Here is a 19082-nt window from a genome sequence, read left to right on the forward strand (position 1 = left end):
TGCTTTACCGCTGGCCATCTCTCCAGTCCTCTGCTCAGATTTTCAACTTTACTCTTTATGTGATTAATTTAACACAAAGGATAACTAATGTATACTATTTGTTTCCATTCAAGGAACAACAGTATATACATTAATATTCTACCCAACTCTGGATTTTTTTAAAAGCATTTTTTAAAGCCATTTTGAAGAATCTTTTGGTGTGTTCATGAGATGGGTTAATTTTTTCAAGTGAGCTTTCTGGTTTCTTGGAGTTATTTTTTCCTTGTTGGGATGCTTAAGTGAAACACAGAATTTTAAGAAACATTGTCGAAGTGCTTTGCACTTGGAATATGAGGAACTGCAATCCTCACAACCACCTCTCACGACTTGTCAAGCCTGACTTCTACTGGGGGTGGATCTTCACAAGTTCAGAGTACAGAGAAAAGTAGAGCAACTAGAGTATTAAGAACCAATCTACAACTTCTCGAGTCTGTAGTAGTATTGGAACTGAGTCACAAGGTGTTTCCCTTCCTCACACAGGCTCACCGACTACAGAGCACTGCCCTTGAAGCTGAGCCCAAGGCCCACAGTACAGCCTCACCTACATCAGTTATGGGCTGTTCGGAATCTATATCCTCATGGGCACAATGGAATCTCATTCTCTTAAAAGTCAAAGATAAATTAATATGACCAAAGATATCTGACTTTAAGAAATAGAAAAATGACAGAAAATTTATACAAACAGAAAAAGAAGAAATGAAGACTATCAGCATGAATAACACTTTAGAAGACTGGCCCCATGCTGTAGACAGTGATGCCTCACAGGGGTTTACATTGTTCTTGAGTTCCTCAGTATTGTAAAATTATTTAAGCAGGCCAGCAGACCCCAAAACCGCAGCTGGTTGTCAAATCAATCAATCTCTCTCTCTCTCTCTCTCTCTCTCTCTCTCTCTCTCTCTCTCTCTCTCTCACACACACACACACACACACACACACACACACACACACACACACATTCATATCATAGTATATGGCATGGCTTAGGCATAGTTTCCTCTGGGGCAATTGGGTCTACATCTACCAAAACTGATACTTTAACAGAATATTTTACCTGTAAATGTCTGATTATGACATCTAAAGATCTCCATTTTTTTCATCAAAGTTCTTTTTAGCTGTGTCACTTCTAATTACTCAGGATAATCAATGAAGCCATTTGCTGAGGTCAATAAGGCACATTAATCACCTCAATTTATTGGTAACTGCAAACCACCATGCCCCAGAAGAATATAGGTGTCCTGTGTGCTGCCATGTGTCTGTGCACTTATCAGGGATGGGGCACTGATTGCTGTACTGCTGCAGAAGCTAGGTCTGTAGCTCTCTATCACACCTCAGAGTCCCCAAAATCCTGAGATGTTCCGGATATTTGACAAACATTTGTGGCGTGTATAAATGTCAGTCTACTGGGAACACATGAGCTTGGAGGTAGACGAATCTGCAACGCCAGGCATACTGTGTGACCAGCTGGGTGACGCCGAGCAGAATGGTTACCCTTCCTGAACCTTGATTTATTTACCTATAAAATGAGCATAAGGAACTTCCCACCTCATGGGGCTTTGGGGGTGCTCAAAGAGGTAATACATGTGTACTCAAACATCAGCACTCACTAAATGTTAGTTCTTCTTGTGGGTACTGAACCACCTGGTGATGCTCCATGTCCTTTGCAACATATGCGTGGAAATAAAAAGTTTATTTGTATAAATTGTTTTTCCTCCTAGAATGCCTTTTGTCCCTCCTGTCAAACCCAGACTCAACCACAGCACGCACTCTACCCTGCAGCTCCCAGAACATCCATTATTCTAGTAGGCTTATTGTCATCTTTACCTGGGACATCTCCCTCCTAGGCTGTCAGACTCCTAAAGGAAAAAGGAATTTCTGGTTCAGGACTGCACCCTTAAAAGCATTCATCCCCCCTTTCCAGGTAAAAGATATTTTGTGAACTTTAAAAAGACTAAATTAATAAACTTGATCATATTTTCCCGTAGGAAGAATAACATAATAAGCTATTACATGCCTATTTAAGAAACTGATTTGAACTAAATTGCAGATGGAATTAACAGCATAGGAGCAAAGACTCAAAGCTACAAAAATAACTATTAAAAGTGGTCAAATTAGGCTCCAGAGTCTCTGAAATATATGTAAATGGGCCCAATGTGCAATACACTGGTCACAAGGGCTTCAACACAGCACAGAGTTAGGCAGCCTCCCAGACTAGTGCTAAGGCGTGTCATGTAATCAGCCGCAGCAAACACAAAGCTCTCCTAAAGGGGGGATGAGCTGCTGAAATGACTATCTTTCTACTGTTTAGTATGACTGACCAGAGCACAGGAGTGAGCATAGCCGTCCCAACCATCCTATGCCACACACAGCAAGACAGCATGTTTTGCACCTTAAGCATGTACAAGTACATTAAGGACACAAGATTCTACTCCTGCCCTTCTCCACAGAGAATGTTTAGCATAGCCATTCCATCGTGACTCTTCCTGGCACCCCTGTTGGAGTACGCCACTCCCTCTCAGTTATGTGCTCCTCTATCGCTCAACTCAGTGCAATCCACTTCTAGAAGATACAAAAAGCTGATGATTATTGGACACCTACTACTGCATGCCAGGAACCAAGTTCTTCAAAGGCCACTTACTGGTCATGACCTCACAACAGGAGATGGAGGTAGGCACACAGGGAAGGGGGCCCAGACAAGATTGTGGATGGCTTTTTGGAAGAGACCTCTCTGTCACCAGATGTTTGAAAGGTTAGATCAGACAGAAAAGAAAGCATGGATCCATAGGGCGCCGTAAAACAACAGGGCATGCTCAAGCCTGCAGTCCTGCAATGACAGGTCAGTGAGCCTGTCATTCTCAGGACATTCTCAGGACAATGAGTAACTGAGACCATTAGAAAAGCCAGAGTCGGTGTTGGGGGTTTAGCTCAGTGGTAGAGCGTTTGCCTAGCAAGCACAAGGCCCTGGGTTCGATCCTCAGCTCTGAAAAAAAAAATAGAGAGAGAGAAAAGCCAGAGTCTTACTCAGGCACTCACTCTGGAAGGTATGATCACACCACCTTTACCTGCGGCCATCACCTAGGTTAGCCACAAGCTGTGTTAGCAGGTGTCTTCACTGTTCAGAGGCCTTTTTCTAGTGACACACACTCCATTCTATTTCTGAGTATAGTTACACTTCCTCCTCCAGCCTCACCCCTCATCCTGGTCTCTGTCCTCACCCTCCTGTAACACCCTGAGAACCAAGGATAGCAGAGATCTAGACAAGGCTTCTGAGCCTACCACCCACGCACCTACCACCCAGAGTTCCTGTCAAAAAGCCCAGCTCAGTTGAGTTGAGGATGGGGCCGAGAGCCAATGTTTCTAACAGGCTCCCAAAGACTGGAGGTGGAGCACTAAGAGGTGGTGCTCAGTGGCAGAGTACTGACCTAACTGGCTCCCAGGAGGTACTAGGTGGTCTAAGGGCCACCCCTTAGGAGCAAGGCCTACTACAACAGACTCTGCCAGTGGCATTGACTAGGATTCCCTTCCACACTCCACCTGAATAACCTCCACTAAGCCCTGGGTACCTCACCCTCAGAATGTTCAGTGGCTGCTATGAAAATGTCCTTACAAGGCAATCTTGTATCTGGTTAGCCTTTTGAGCATGGTAGATGTCACTGGGGGTAGTGGACACCTTTGGGGGTATACAGGGGAAGAGAATTGTTTTCCCTTCTTTTCCTCTTCTTGATTTCATTCCTTCCCACCTGCTCTCAGGTCCTGGCCAGGGAAGTATTTCCATACTTGGTAATATTTCTTAAATACCGCTCTTTTCTTCCTTCAAAACGATTTCTCTTCCTCATCCTAAAGAATTAACTATCCCTGTGACCTCAGTCACTACCTTCTTCATCTCACAGTGGAACTTACAGTTTGGAAGATGTTTATCTTCACTGTCCCTAGATGCCCCTACCTCCAAGTCCATAAGCCATTATCATCTGGGGACTCCAAAGCCACCAATGAATGGAAACCATGTGCCCAACTAGTCACCATTGGCCCTAAAACAGAAACTTAGGGTCTTCTATCGCCTGCCATTTTCTTTGACTTTGATGGTTTGTTGTCCAGAATGACTTGGGATGTGATACTATAAGGGCAGGGCCTGGCCATTTAAATGCAGCTACAACACATCTCCTTACAGCACAATCCCCCTTTATTAGGAGTTTCATTATGTTGTCCATGATTTCATCGCTTCATGGATTCTGCTACTAGGGTTATCCTGCCAGGGCTGACTTAATTCCTGGGTAAATGGTAAGGGTGAACCTATGATCTATGGTGGGATAAGTGATACTTCCAAGAGACTCTCAATCCTGCCTAACTCCCTCTCCAGGTGGTAAGATAAATTTGACCAGGAGCTGGAAAGGCATCAGAGAAAGCTTAGGTTAGGAACCCACTGTTGAGGCAAAACTCAGAAGGTGTGCCTCTGACAGACTACTCACACAGCTGGAGTATGGGCCAATTCTAATAGAAGCCATAAGAACTTATAACCCTCTGTGTGCATGTGTTCCCTGGGAACCTCATCAACAAGGAAGGTCAAGTAGGAGTAAAATTCAAAAGTTGTAGGATTCCTCATCCAGGTATTATCGTGATATCCACTCTCCTCAGTGCTTAGGGCATCATGTGGAGGTTCGAGTAGGTAAGAATGACATGGTAGGACATGGGACACTAAAAATACAAAAGTAAATGAAGTTATTTAATGACAGTGGCAGTTAGTTACCAACCCTTTGCCAAAACAGCTCTCCTACTCTCAACCAGCCACCCTTCCACTGGGTTGCTTTTATAACCTGGTGAATAAGGATAATCACTACACTAATTCAACACATAAACATGTACTGTTCTGTAAGAAAATCTCTTCCAGGAATCTGCTCATCCATGTGTGTGTCAGGAAACATCTAATTCTAATCTCTGGCCAAACAGTTTCCCAATCCCCGGCGCTGGCCTCACCTGAACTCTTCCTTCTGCCTGGTCTTGTAAGCCAGCTCTTGGTAATCCTCTCACACAGTGTAGGAACCTTGAGAAGGTTGACTTAATTACAACCATTGTCTGGGGATTGGGTCAGCATGATGACTGATGAGACTTGGGAAAAACCAGCACAGATTGGGATCCAAGTCTGGGAGTGAGGCAAGAGTGCTCGTGCCCACCACTGCCCCTTCCGGTATAGGGAGGGAGCCACGAACTCAGAAATGACACAGGCCTTACACTTTGATTCATATTTGGTGTAGGTGATGTATAGTGACCACTCTCACACCTCTCTCTTCAAAAACCTCTCTCATATGGCCATGCCTATTTGTGACCCACTGAGATTACCGGCGCTGTCTTTGTGATCAGGGGTTTACAGCTATCTCTGTTGGAGCTTGGTGGGCTCAACAGTGTGTATAGAACTAATGACAATTATCCCCACTCTCACAGAATCTATCAGTGCCCTACAGTTTAGGGGTAAAGGCTAGGTCCCCATGAGCCCCTCCCCTTTCTTGACGAAGACGGTTGATACAGCCAGTCTTGTGTGGGCCCAGCACAGTAACTACTGTTGATGAGAGTTAATAACAGCTGCACTTGTATTTAGTCTAGAGAATGGCATTTTGCAGCTCTCCACCCCATCTCCTAGCTCTTACATGCTTTCTGTGCTGTCTTCCACACATTCCCTTGGCCTTAGAGGGGTGGTATACATGACGTGCTTCAGGCTGGGCCCACAACCATCACTGGTCCTCTGCATCCCGGCAGCCATGAGTGTGCATTCTCTACCTTTCACTGTAAGAGGCAGCTTCTCTGCATAACGCTGGGGCTGCTTTTGTCTATGGCTGTCAGCACAGGTATTTGAACGCACATTGCTGCTATTTTCTTGCTATTTTTAATAGTGTACCAAACATCTAAGTGGGAAGCAGTGAGTGATTCACTCATCTGATCAGCAAATAAATCCGAATGAGGGAGATGTACCAGGCGGGCTCAAAGGACTTAGAGTGATCAAACATTGCCAACTTTCCCAACGTTATGACAAGCACATAAATTGTGATGTCTGAAACAAAAACTGTGGAGGTAACTGTTGTTTGGTTTGGTTTTGTTTTTTCAAAAGCTCAAAGCTCAACTCAACACTACATAATAATCATCATTTGTCAAGTGACATTCTCCAGAGAATACTGATCCAAGGAATTAAAAAGGTCAGTGGTTTATCCCGATGACCACGTTCCCACAAACATGAGGAATTAATAAGGGCAAGAAAGAGAGACTGTCAATCCTCATTATCCAAGGTAGTTACATTTGGTGATGTCATAAGGTCATGGACGGGTTCAGGTGAGGCCGATGTCTTTAGTGAGCCAATGTGTTTTCCACACGGGGCCTGAGAAACTGGGGAGATTCAAGTAAGATATTTCTGAAACACGGAAGCAGTGAGTGATTCCTTGAAGAGATCTCCTTACAGAACAATGTGTATATTTACACATAGAATTGGCTGAGGGCTCATCTTCCCATCAAAGTCACTTCAAAAACTGAATAAATACTGAATCCTCCTTCCTTGGGAGTATGTTCTTGCAAGCCTCTGGTCACATTTGATGATCAATATAATAATGTTTTGCGCTTGCTTTTATTTAAAGAACTTATCAAATACTGCTGATTTATTAACACTGAACTCAATGCCAACAGTGCTATACCTTGCTCTTGCAGTGATGGAGCAGTGGTATTTTCCCCCAGGTCCATCATGGCCTTCTTGCACGAAGAGGGGAAGATGGCATTTTAGCCCTGTATTTGAGTCCATTTTAGACATGATGTCAGCAACAAGGAACATAGAGACGGGGGAAATGGCACTAAATAGAATGAGAAAAGGACAGTTATTTTCGGTAGGAGAGCTGAAACAAGAAACCTCAGCTGGGAACATTTGCCTGGGATGACTCAAATGTTTCACCGCTCCACCTGTGCCCACAAAGAACTGGGAAAGCACTTCAGTGTTGGTCCTGGGATTACAAATGGCCAATTACAAGCATTGGAGCTACAAACTTACAAATAAAAGTTGGCAAGTAAGTAAATCCTCAAATACAGAGTGTCCAAACAATGAAGGAATGAACTGTGCTGTCTTTTCACCCCAGAGACCATGCTATTCCCAGCAGGGACCCTGCTGTGGATGCTAGCACCTGCCAGCCAATCCCATCACATTTAGGACATTGGCCTTTGCTTCCTGGGTGGCAGCACCAAGTACACTTGAGCTGAGCTCCCCTAAAGGATACAGGACCACAGTACTGCTTCACAATGATGGGAAGCATCCTGCCTGCTCCCCAGAAGAGATGGGGGCTGAGGGTTCAGCCCCTACACTTTACCCCAAGGACAGTCTGAATCAGAAAAGCCCAGCAAAGACTTGAAGGCAACACCTACAGAAGTTCTAATAAGGACATTAAAGGACTATTATCAAGCATTTTGCATTTTCTAAATAAACTTTGAAACAACGACAACAACAAAAAAATCCATATAGGTCCTTAGCATGACAAAGGATGACCCAGATGGCGGAGAGGCACAGGGGACAGCCCTCAGGAGGGCCAGCTTACTATAACAAATCACGAGATTTTCCAAGAGACCTACAATCCTTAAGAGAAACAACAGCTATGTTTTAGGGGAGAGAGATCTGGGAAATTATTTAAACTCTAACTTTCCAAATAATACTTAAAAGAAAACTCTTGACTATATAATGTTAAAATGGCTAATGGTCTTTAAAAACCCTAAAATTAAGACAATTACAATAATGGAAAGATCACAGAATCTTTTCTCATCGAGACACCGATAGATTACTCTAGTTGAACAAGAATTAATTTCTGAGCTTTCTGGCATTTAGATTAAACATGCATTTAGATACAGGTTTCACCAGTAGATAGAAACAATACAGCAGACCCTCCAGTCTAGGACACATTTATGAGTATTGACATCTAGCAGGCATTCATTGGCCAGCATCAACAATCCATCCTCCTGTGTCTTGGCTTCTAGGTCAGCTGCTATCTGGATTGAGAGAAGCCTAGCTAGTCCATAGAAGTACAGAAAGCTTTTGGTGGCAAAACAAGCCTGCTGCCTCAGTACCAGGATGGAAGATAAGGCATCTCCAGGAACACAACCAGCCAGTCTCTACCAACATAAAAATAAACTAAGATGCAAACATTTGCAAAACTAGAGAGTCAGCTGACCTGGAGAGAGAGATGTACTTCAATATCACAAGATGTCACACATACACCCCCAAAAAAGAGGGGACAAACCAGCATTGAGGGTGGTTCAAGTTCTGACTGGATTATCTGTCATGTAACAGTCCCAGGAGCCCACTGAGGACACCTTGGCTATGGGTCACCTGAGTGAAGTTTTATTTTGCCTACGTAACATACCTTGCATACTCTTGTACCTCTTTGTTAAGACTGATCGTTATTGACCTTGTAAATATGACCTGAAAGAACTTGACTACTTCTGAATTAAGGTTATGAGGAGAGCAGATTAACAACAGGCCGCACCGGAGCTTCTCAGTGGTTTCAGAGGCAAATAAACCGGACAATGCCTTCTCAGCAAGGTAGTTGACAGAATGCACTGATGTTTAATCTTGCCACTGGGAGGTTGGAGGAGACACAGCTGTGCAGGACAGAAAGCATCAGCACTACACCAGCTCTTGCTTGGTAGACAAGACAAGGAGAAGCAACAGACAGGCAAAGGAAGAGGGGCATAGTTGTCACGGGAATAGAAAAGCAGGCTGAACTTAGCCGAGTTGGGAGCTGTGTAGCTAGCTGGTATTTAGGAAGAGTTCTACATTTCTCAACATGAAAGCTGGGTTGTTGGAGCCCACTAGAATAAAGTTCTGGGCCAGTGGATAAGGATCCAGCCCCCCCCCCCACCGAGTCTATCCTGTGTTTTTTCTCTACCCTCTCTATTTCTAACTAAGTCTCTTATCCCTCATTCCTCAAGAGTTCCTGGGGTAAGTAAGTGTGCTTTCTGGTCCACCATATTGGGTGCTGCAAAAGGGAGCCATCTGGAGAAGGGTGCACCCAAAGCTTGCTGCTTTGCAAAACCCAAGTCCCCACATTTTCCTTGTCCTTCAGAGCAAGTATTGCCACACTGTCTCTGCCAGTATCTATCTTGTGAGCTGCTGAAAAGCAACTGAAACAAGATTACTGGAAAGTAGACGCAGTGGGACTTGGATGGGAGATGCCAGAGTGCAGCTTGGTTTTCCTTTAAGGCTGGTCATTCTTGTCCTCCAGGAGACCGGGCAGGTGTGTGAGCCACAGTTGGGAGAAGCATGGGAATTGCTGCACCCCTTCTCCCCAGTAGTCTGTTGGCCTTCCCTCAGTGGGGGCTAGGATGGCTTAGATCAGACAAGCAGTGCAGCTCCAGGCTGGCCCAGCCCTATCCTAGAAAGCAGACAAACTTAAAGCCATTCCAGACAGCTCTGGGCCTCAACCATTGGCTAGCTGACACCAAAAAGGAAAGAGGTGAATATTCCCCAGACTTTTCTGTCCCCGAGGGAATCACAGCCCAGGAAAACCCAGAGGGAAAGTGTGGAATGCTAGGCACAATGAACATTCACTTTTGCCAGCATGACCATCTGAGTAGACAGTAATTTTATATTATTGTTATTATTGTTTTGCTATTTCTTGAGCTACATTACCCAACAAAGAAAGAGGAATCCTAAGTCTTATCTAGAAGGTGAGCCAGGCATGCCTGATGAGGAGTGGGAAGTCCTATCCACAGGATAAGCTCACATTTGTCACAACCCTTAATCTATTCAGGGTTTCCATGAGAAGGTGACTCCTCTGGATGATGAGAAGTAGAAAGAAGGTTCACTGTACCTCCTATCTTTAGAGGAATCTGTTGGCACTGACCTACCTCAGGGACCTGATGTCAAGGAAAAGAAAAAAAAGCAGTTTTAACAAAAGAAAGAATATTAGAAATGAAAGAGTTGAGGCAGTACTATAATCAGATATCAACAAAGAAAATAAATAAGCAAGCATGAGTAAGACATCCAAGAACTCTGGACATGATCAAGAGACTGAACCTAAGGATCCACAGGGCAGCTGGATGGTGGTAGCGCACGTCTTTAATCCCAGAACTCATGAGGCAGAGGCAGGTGGGTCTCTGAGTTTGAGGCTAGCCTGGTCTACAAAGTGAGTTTCAGGACAGCTAAGGTTACACAGAGAAATCCTGTCTTAACCTCCACCTCTCCCCCCCCAAAAAAACAAAACTATTTACTGAAATTATGTAGGGGATTTCCCCAACTCTTGAGAAAGAGTTGGAAATGGTGCTGCAGAAACTGAGTAGAAGGATAAGACTAGATCTGTATCTCTCACCTGTGTGAAAACCAACCCAAAGTGGATCAAAGACCTAATGAAAGTCCCAAACTTTGACTGGCAGAAACATTAGAAAAATGCTAAAGGGTAAATGCATAAGCAGACACTTTCTGAACAGAACTCCAAAAGATCAGGAAACAATGGCAAGAATTAACAAGCAGGATTGTCTGAAGTTATAAAGCTTCTGCACAGCAAAGGAGGTGACAGAGAAAAGGGAGAGAACACAGAAGGAAATCTTCACAGAATTCACAGAATTCATCTCACAGGACAGTAATATCTCAAATATATAAAGAAGCCAGGAAAAAAGAGAAACAAGACAATTTTAAAAAAATCTGAACCCATAAACAGGGAGATGAATTGAGGAAACACTTTCAACAGAAGTATAAAAGGCCAATAAATACATTAGAACATGGTCCACAAGAGGAGTTTCCTTCAGAAAACCACAACCAATCAAAATGCAGAGTGAGGAGCTGAGTCCCAGTGGGTTCGTCTAAAGAAAACTCCCACTCCCAAGGCTCAGCAAACAGGGGGAAGAGGGGACAGAGGATCAGGAGTGTGATGTGAGACTGTGTCTCTTTGCATTGTCAGAAGCTACACCCGTAAAGACTCACCACTGTCTAAGACAACAACAATACCAACACGAACAAAGGAAACACCACGAGGTCTCAACCCTATGCAAAGAGTACAGGCTATGAAGGAACACTGAGAGTGGGAGAAAGAGTCTTCCTCAGGGAAGAGCACACCAACTGGTCATCCAACACCAAATGGCCAGCTCTGAAATCACACCTAGAAGTAACATTATACAGACTGAGCAGATTATATTTAGGAATATATACGTATATGCATGTGACAACAATTAATGAACAAAGAGACTATGAATTTGAAAGAGGAAAGGAAGGTATATAGAAAGGTTGGAGGGAGGGAGGGAAGGGAAAAGATGTGTTTATATTATAATCTCTAAAATAAAAGAAATAATTTTAAAAAGTCAACATTTTTAGCCATCGGCATAATCAAATTAAAACTACACAGATATCCATCTTACTCTGGTCAGAATGACTATGAACAAAGCAGAGCAAATAAGGAATGGGGACCCTTATATGCCACTGAAGGAACAGAATTAGTCCAACTACTGTGGAAATCAGTATGAAGGTGCCTCAAAACACTAAAAATAGATATGATTGAAATATACCATTCTTCAGTACACACAGAGCAACAAGTACAACACACAACTACCCACCCATGTTTACCACAGCACTGACCATAACAGTCTTAGTGCCCGTATACAGATGAATGGATGAGTAAGTATGGTAGGTATGCTTAATGGAGTAGTATTCAGTCATAAAGAAGAATGGAATCATATTGCACGCAGCAAAATTGATGCATCTGAAGACCATGTGTTACCTGAATAATCCAGGCTCAGAAAAACACATGTTTTCTTTCTTCTTATATATGGAATTGGGGGTGGGGGCATGAAAGTAGAGAGAGACTATTAGGAAAGAGGAAATGGATCAGTGGGAAGAGAGGGAGTAGAATCCAGGTACTACAGGGTTGATGACAAACAATGTGTGTTATGTGAACATATAAAAATGTCTCTGTGAGCTTTCTCCCCTGCCATCTCTGAGTGACATGCAGGCTCCAGTGCATTCAAGATCGGACTTTACCCGGAACCCACTGCCATGGCCCTGGAAGGCATTGCTGCTGGAGGTGTAAGGGCGACATCACAGATGGTAACATTGCTTTATGAGAGATGCTAAGGACCATCCTCCTCCATGATGGCCTAGCATGAGGAATTCACAAAGCTACCAAAACCTGAGACGAGGGTTCAGCCCACCTTTGTGTGCTTGCCTCCACCTGTGATGAGCCTATGTGTCAAGTTGGTGGATGCCCTTTGCACCACATCAACCTAGTTAAGGTTGGAGATGACAGGAAACTAAGGGATTGGACAGACCTCTGTAAAACTGAGAGGGAAACCCCATAAAGCAGTTGGCTGCAGTTGTTCAGTGAACGACTATGACAAAGAGGCCCAGACCAAGGATGTCACCAAAGAGTACTTCAAGTGCAAAAAATGAACAATTTAAAAAAAAAATGGCTTTTTTAAAAGTGTCTCAGTGAAACTATTATTTTATACACTTGCACATCTAATTTAAAATACTTTTAAAATAAATAAATAAATTATATAAATAAATAGATCAATATATAATTAGTCTTTAGAGCCAAAAATAACTACTTACTGGATATTGTGACTATCTTAGGGTTTCTATTGCTGTGAAGACACACCATGGCCACGATAACTCATAAAAGAAAATACGTAACTGGATCTGGCTTACAGTTCAGAGGTTTGGTCTGTTATCATCATGGCAGAAAGCATGGTTGCCTGCAGGCAGACATGGTGCTGGAGGAAGAGCCAAGAATTCTACCCCTGGATCAGCAGGCAGCAGGAAGAGAGAGTGACACTGGGCCTGGCTTGAGCATCTGAAACCTCAAAGCCCACCCCCCAGTGACACACTTCCTCCAACAAGACTGTACCTACTCCTACAAGGCCACACCTCATAATAGTGCCGATCCCTATGAACCTACAGGGGCCATTTTTTTTTTTTTTCAAACCACCACAGTAACAAACAAGGACATAGTTTCCTCTTTTAATAGATCCAGCTGCTACTTCTTAGCACTTAGCCCCACTCATCCCAAACCTCCTCCTTTTTCCTCCTCCTTTAGCTACTCTGAGTAGGCTCCACTCCTTAGCACTCCAGAGTAAGCTGGTTACAGGATATACACACTTGATTCATATCTTGCATAATCAGTAGGAATCTACTCACACTTAGAGCTGTCATCCCCTGTATTAAAATAGACAGTGAATAACTAGTGTTGGCCAAGATATGGTATAGTTGCTTTATAAAGTAGCCTAATTCCTCAAAAGGGTAAATACTGGCGTACACCAGGAGAAATGGAAACAGAAGCTTATGCATGGATGGTTATGGAAGCATTATTCAGGCTAGTCAAAATGGGGGAACATCACCCATGCCCACCAAATGGAATGTGGTATATACGTGGGCAGGAGTGTGATTCATGCACAAGGGGATGAAGCATTGGCATGCTACAGTGGGAAGGAATCTTGAAAACATTTTGCTAAGTGAAAAAAGCCAAACACGAAAGGCTACGCACTACATGCATCCATTATGACATGTTCAGACCAGGCAAATCAGAGACAGAAAGCAGCTTTGTGGCTTTCTTGGACTGGAAGATGGCGATGAGGGAAACAGGCAGTGATTGCTAACATAACCCATGGTCTGTTTGGAGAAGACGGAATGGGGGAAAGAGGAACACCTCTGGGAATACACTAAAGACCATCACACTTAACACTTTATTTTAAATGAGTGAGCTGTACAGACAGATGAATTACATTTCAATAAAGCTTCCACAGGAAAGTAATGAGTAAATCAATAATCTTCACCGGGAATTTCTCTATCTGGTCATTTTATAGAACACAAAATGCCTACTAGTCATAGGGCCTGGCACTCTCAGCAAGGATCTGACGAGACCACTTCAGTTTCAATGAATAAACCACACAAGCTAATAACCGAAGCTTCCAACGGGCAGGAAGAACACAGGGTAACAAGGTTCTGTAATTTAGTCTTTCCATAGAGAAAGATTACACAGATTTTCTATGACTTTCTAGAACCTGTAACAGCATTTGAGAAAAACTTCTAGCATAAAGCTGAATATCAAAGAGTGAAAAGCTTTATTCATCTAAAGAGGACCCAATGAACAAAGGCTTTTATTTACTCAGTGATGTTCCATGAAGGCACAGTAGATAGATTATTTAGCCTCCCTCAACCCCCCAGCAAGATCAGTCAGAACCTTACACTGCTCTTATCTCAAGGACAAAATCTTTCCTGTTCTCTGCCTCAAGGAATGTCTGCCTCTTCATGCATCTTCACTTTTTCATCTGCTGTTGGTCCCTTGGATGCTTTCCCAAGTGGCTCCCACAGGATCCACTAGTTACTTTATCCTCTCTACCTTGTTATCTTGTGCTAGCACATGTTAAATGCAATGTAAACTAACAAATTCTTAGCATAGTGAAACCAGTTGGGTGCATCTAAGTGACAAGCCCAGCTTCCCACACATGTACAAAGCAGGTCCTCGGGTCACATGGTTACAGAACAGACTTTGGTCTCCCAGAGTACCTCCCCTGAGTCCAGCTGTCCTGAACTTCTTGGTCGGAGCACTCATGATGAGACCCAGGGGACATTAAATACAATAAAGTCAGTGTACAAGCAACTCCAAATATGCAATTAGAAAGATAACCCAGGCACCAAGTTAAATAGGATCCAACTGAATGTTGCTCACAAATATTGAATAAGACATATGATGTACATACCTAATAGAGAGTGTAAATATGTAACATGTAGATATGAGACATATATCATCGACACTGTTCTTTCTTCTCTCACGTGACCATATATTCATAGAAACATTCTGTCTCTAGCATAGGTTCATTCTTCGGGATTTCAGTTATTGCACAAAGTAAGAGGGACACATGCTTTCCCCTCCCAATTCCTTTTTTAAAAAACAATATTGATGGTGCTTAATATCCTCACAGGGAGAATGTAGACATTCTACTCAGGAGCATTCTGATACTAAAGAACACACAGCACCTCTTCTATGCTCTGTTTCCTCTGTGAGACCCTTGTTCTATCTTCTAATTTCAATTTTCTGCTTTTTGACCTTTTTTTCTCCCCAGACCCTCACTAGCCCCATGCCCATGCTCATTTGCAGGGTGTTTCCATCTCAACAGGCCCCCAGACAGGTGTGAAATCATCACCAGTCAGAAGTGAATACAGCTGCGCTTCCTGTTGTATCTTTAAGTCTTGCCATTCTCATTTTTTAAAAGATATTTTTCATTTGTTAAAAAAAAAAAAAAAAAGTAACTCAGCTATTTTTTTTTTTTTACCCTTATCAAAGCTGCAGAGAAAATAAACAAAAACCAAGAAGCTGCCAACAGCCAGCAGGGGCACACCTTCCCACGTCCCACAGGAACTAAAACTGTGTAGACAGGCATGTCTCAAAGTCAGCCCTGTTGCTGGAGCCACGGTCACAACCAGGTGAGTTCAAGTTAGGAGAAGGTCCAGCCAGACCCCTGGATACAGAAGGACACAAGTGATCTTTCTCCCAACTGGACACCCCAAAAAGGGCCATTCCTGAAACCCTCTTAGGCATCTGCTGGCACTTCACAGGTCCAGGTGTGGTGCCAAAGGAGCGGATGACCTGAGAAAGAGGGTTGTTGGGCAATGAATGGGGGGGCCACTAGACTCCACCCACAGTGGTAGGGACAGAGTCTGGCTGACAGCTATCAATGGCACTTGGTGAAATGTTAGTGATTGATTAGAAACAAAATGTCCTATCACAGAAGAATGTAGAGAAGAATGTAGAGCCCCCAGAGTCTAATTTCTAGATGTTGTTGGCCAGTGGTTAGTGTATCTTGGTTGGCATCATTATTAGCCAACATTTACTTGTGCATGTCAAAGGCTTGGGCTTCACAAAGGTTCTCAGTGGTTGGAGCCTCCCCTCCAGATGTCTTTCTCTCTCTGTAGAAGTAACATTCCACATCATCTGCTTATCCACCCACCTCCCGGGAAGGGCTGCAGGCTGCTTCCGGTACCTTCATGAGATGATCCTAACAAGTTGGATTCTGATTTTTTGTTTGTTTTTTTTTTAAGTCTCTGATCATTATCTAAACATTGTCATTTTTATTTCTGGAAATTTAAGAGCAACTGGATACAAAGAGTTCAAACAGCTTTTACAAAGTGATCTCTCCACAACCCACCCTCAGAAAAGTAGTCATGATCAGTAGTCCCTTCCTAATCTGTTTCTCCATCTTCAGCCACTCCATGTTTTAATCACTTTTCTAATAAAGAAACAGGGCACTTTGGGAAAATAGCCCAATTATTGACTAAATGAGCCTCAGTGAAAATCATCAATACAAAGCCTGATGATGTATTTACTCTTTATTGTAAAATTAGTTAACATTCAATTTCTACAAAATTGGCATTTATAGATGTTCTTACTATCATCTACTTTACCAAACCCTTTAAATGACATGTATAAACATTGCAGAAGTATGTCCACACATGGTGGCTAATTTTTAAAATGTAACTTTTCAAAATGCTTCATACATCAAAGATGCCTCTCTCCTTTCCAAATCAGATGGTAACTGATGAGTTGGTTTCTGAGAAACACTTTTCATTGAACAAGGTCTTGGAAGACTTTTGCCACAGCATAGCTTTTCAAAAGAATCTTGAATAAAATGATTTTGCTTCATATATTTTATTCGTACAGTGAAGTGTGGTGCATAGCTAGATTTCAACGTGCAAACTTTCCCGTACAAAGATCTGACAGCGAAACCCTAAACATGGATCCTGAATGGCAGAGATTTGCCTACAAAACACTTCCAGGACGTGGAGGATGTCTGTGTTACTCAGATTTCTCTCTCACCCCCAGGTTGTGTAAGGGAAGGCTGTGGAGCTGCTGGTTAAGCACTGATGTTGAGAACAGTTAGCTCAGTAGAGGATGCTGAGGACCCCTTTCTCCTCTTTAGAGCAGGGAAGTGGCTAAGACTTTCTTCCTGTTCCTGAGTGAAGATCGAAGAACTCCTGAGCGACAGAGTGGATGCCATTACCTGTGGGGAGGCCAGCAGAAAGAAAGTCACAGACCACTGCAAGCTGCCACCACAGAGTGTACGGTAAGCTTTAAATGAGTTAAGGGATGATAGAGCGAAAAGCTGCTTGGAACTGCTCCAGAAGAGAGGGGACAAGAGGAAGGGGGAATGGGTCACATTCCCAACGGTTTTCGTGGGCCAAGGGAACAAGGCAGAAGGCAGCAGAAGAAAGGAATCACCTGGAAGATGCCCTATCCAGGAGGGCTTCCTGCCACTGTGATAAGGAGATACCAGCAGGGAGGGGTGCGGGGGGGGGGGGGGGGGCTACTCCCAAGGCACAAGCCAGAACAGCAGGGCATGATAAGAAGCCAGCTAGAGAGGACATTCCTTAATTGAGTAATGGAAGCATGTATGCGCACGTGCATGTGTGCATGTGTGCATGTGTGAGTGCATTGGGGGAGAACTTACGTGTCTATACATCTGCACATGTAATAAAAAAAGTACATTCAAAAACCCAAAGAGAATCAGTTTTCCCCTTTTGTCTTTCTTACTCACCTAGATCTTGAGGGACCAAACCTGTGCCCAGGAAGGTAGAACAAGAGAGGCTCTTCTCTTCTGATTCAAGACTGAGACAGGCCTGAGCTGAAGCATTCAACTGGGTGATGGTGTGTTTGTGTGTGGTGGTGGTAGCATGGTGTGTGTGTGGGGGGGAGTTGGGGGGTAGAGGGGTGTTAAAGCTCGGTCTTGACCGCTTAATAAGTAAAAATTAAACTTAGAAGGTGTGACATATACAATTCAGACACACGGAACAAAGACCTGACAGAACGAGTTTGAAAAACAAGTCTGTGTTCTGATGTTACCCTACCAGGCCCAGCCAGCCCTTCAACATGCATGGGAGGCTCTTTTTCAGCTGGTGTTTCATTTTTAGGCTGTGTAGAATTTCTAAGAGTCACCTCAGGACTAAGTATTGTATCAAGTTATAGCTCGAAGCAAACACTGTCACTCCCAGTCCTGTGCTGAGTTCTTCGGGAGCTCCTCACAAGAGTCCACAAGGTCTCACACAATCCAGATGCGGCCCACCTCTGGTCCACAGTGGACCATTCTCTGCCAACTTGCTCTTCTCCAAACACCTTGGGCTGCTCAGGGTTCTTCTTTCTGGCCATGTATCTTTATTATCTGGTGTGGGGAGCTTACCCACCAACCCCACAGCTCCCCAGAGTTTTCTTGAGTGTGAGCAGCAGGAAATATTAGAAGGATTTATAGTGTAGAGATAAACAGATAGAAAATAAAGGATAGCCACGAGAGGGCCTGGAACCTATTCCAATGGGCCCGACTGAGAGAAGCCAAGGGGGTGGAGCAAAAGACCTCCTCCCCCAGCACAGCCAAGTGCAGACCATCTCAGACACCTGCACTCAGGCCTGTGGTCCTAATCATCCTCTATGCGGACCTGCTGGGTAAAGCCACGAGGAACCCAAACACAGGCTCCCACAATCAGGAATAGTCATGTTCAGATTACATTAAGAAAAGGTCCCTGAGGTCTCTGGCTATCAACAAAGGGGTATCTACTCCTCTCATTGATCCAGTCCACTTTGAGTTCACATATTTGAAGCCCTATGATTGGACAAATAATATTTTGGCATTATTATGCCTTCTTTATATTTTTTTACAGAATGATCTTTGTAACAGGTAATATTAGTTCAGAAGTATATTTTGCATTTGATACTTAATATGTTTACTTCAAGTTTCTTTGTGGTATATATGCTCCTATACTTTTACTTTTGTTCTGTCTGAATTTTTAAATTTAAGATAGTTCTTTGGTTGAAAGAACACAGCTGAGTTTTGCCCCTTTATCGGGTACTTTTCACCTTTTAAGTAAGACATTTCCATTGATCACAATTTTATATGCCTGATTTAAAACTATCACCTTGCATCTTACACCACCATCTGAACACCGATGACACTGCTGTGTGGACACGGGAACAGAAGCAGAGGTGTAGACCGAGATAAATCTGTAGACAGCTCAGGATGCTCAGTAAGAACCAGTTCTCTATGTTCAAGAGAGTCTTAAC

General features: G+C 43.4%; 1 protein-coding gene, 1 non-coding gene and 1 pseudogene across 8 annotated transcripts in view; 2 read left to right on the plus strand and 1 right to left on the minus strand.

Annotated features, from left to right (window-relative positions):
* Window positions 1-19082, minus strand: part of Pde8b (phosphodiesterase 8B) — a 228344-nt gene that overhangs the window by 120686 nt on the left and 88576 nt on the right. The gene's annotated exons all lie outside the window — the stretch shown is intronic.
* Trnaa-agc lies at window positions 2949-3022 on the plus strand. The gene has a single exon. It is a non-coding gene; the product is annotated as a tRNA-Ala (tRNA).
* On the plus strand, window positions 12035-12427 carry LOC118596050 (annotated as a pseudogene).

The sequence above is a fragment of the Onychomys torridus genome, chromosome 15 (assembly GCF_903995425.1).
Source record: "Onychomys torridus chromosome 15, mOncTor1.1, whole genome shotgun sequence".
In the NCBI taxonomy this organism is placed as follows: Eukaryota; Metazoa; Chordata; class Mammalia; order Rodentia; family Cricetidae; genus Onychomys; species Onychomys torridus.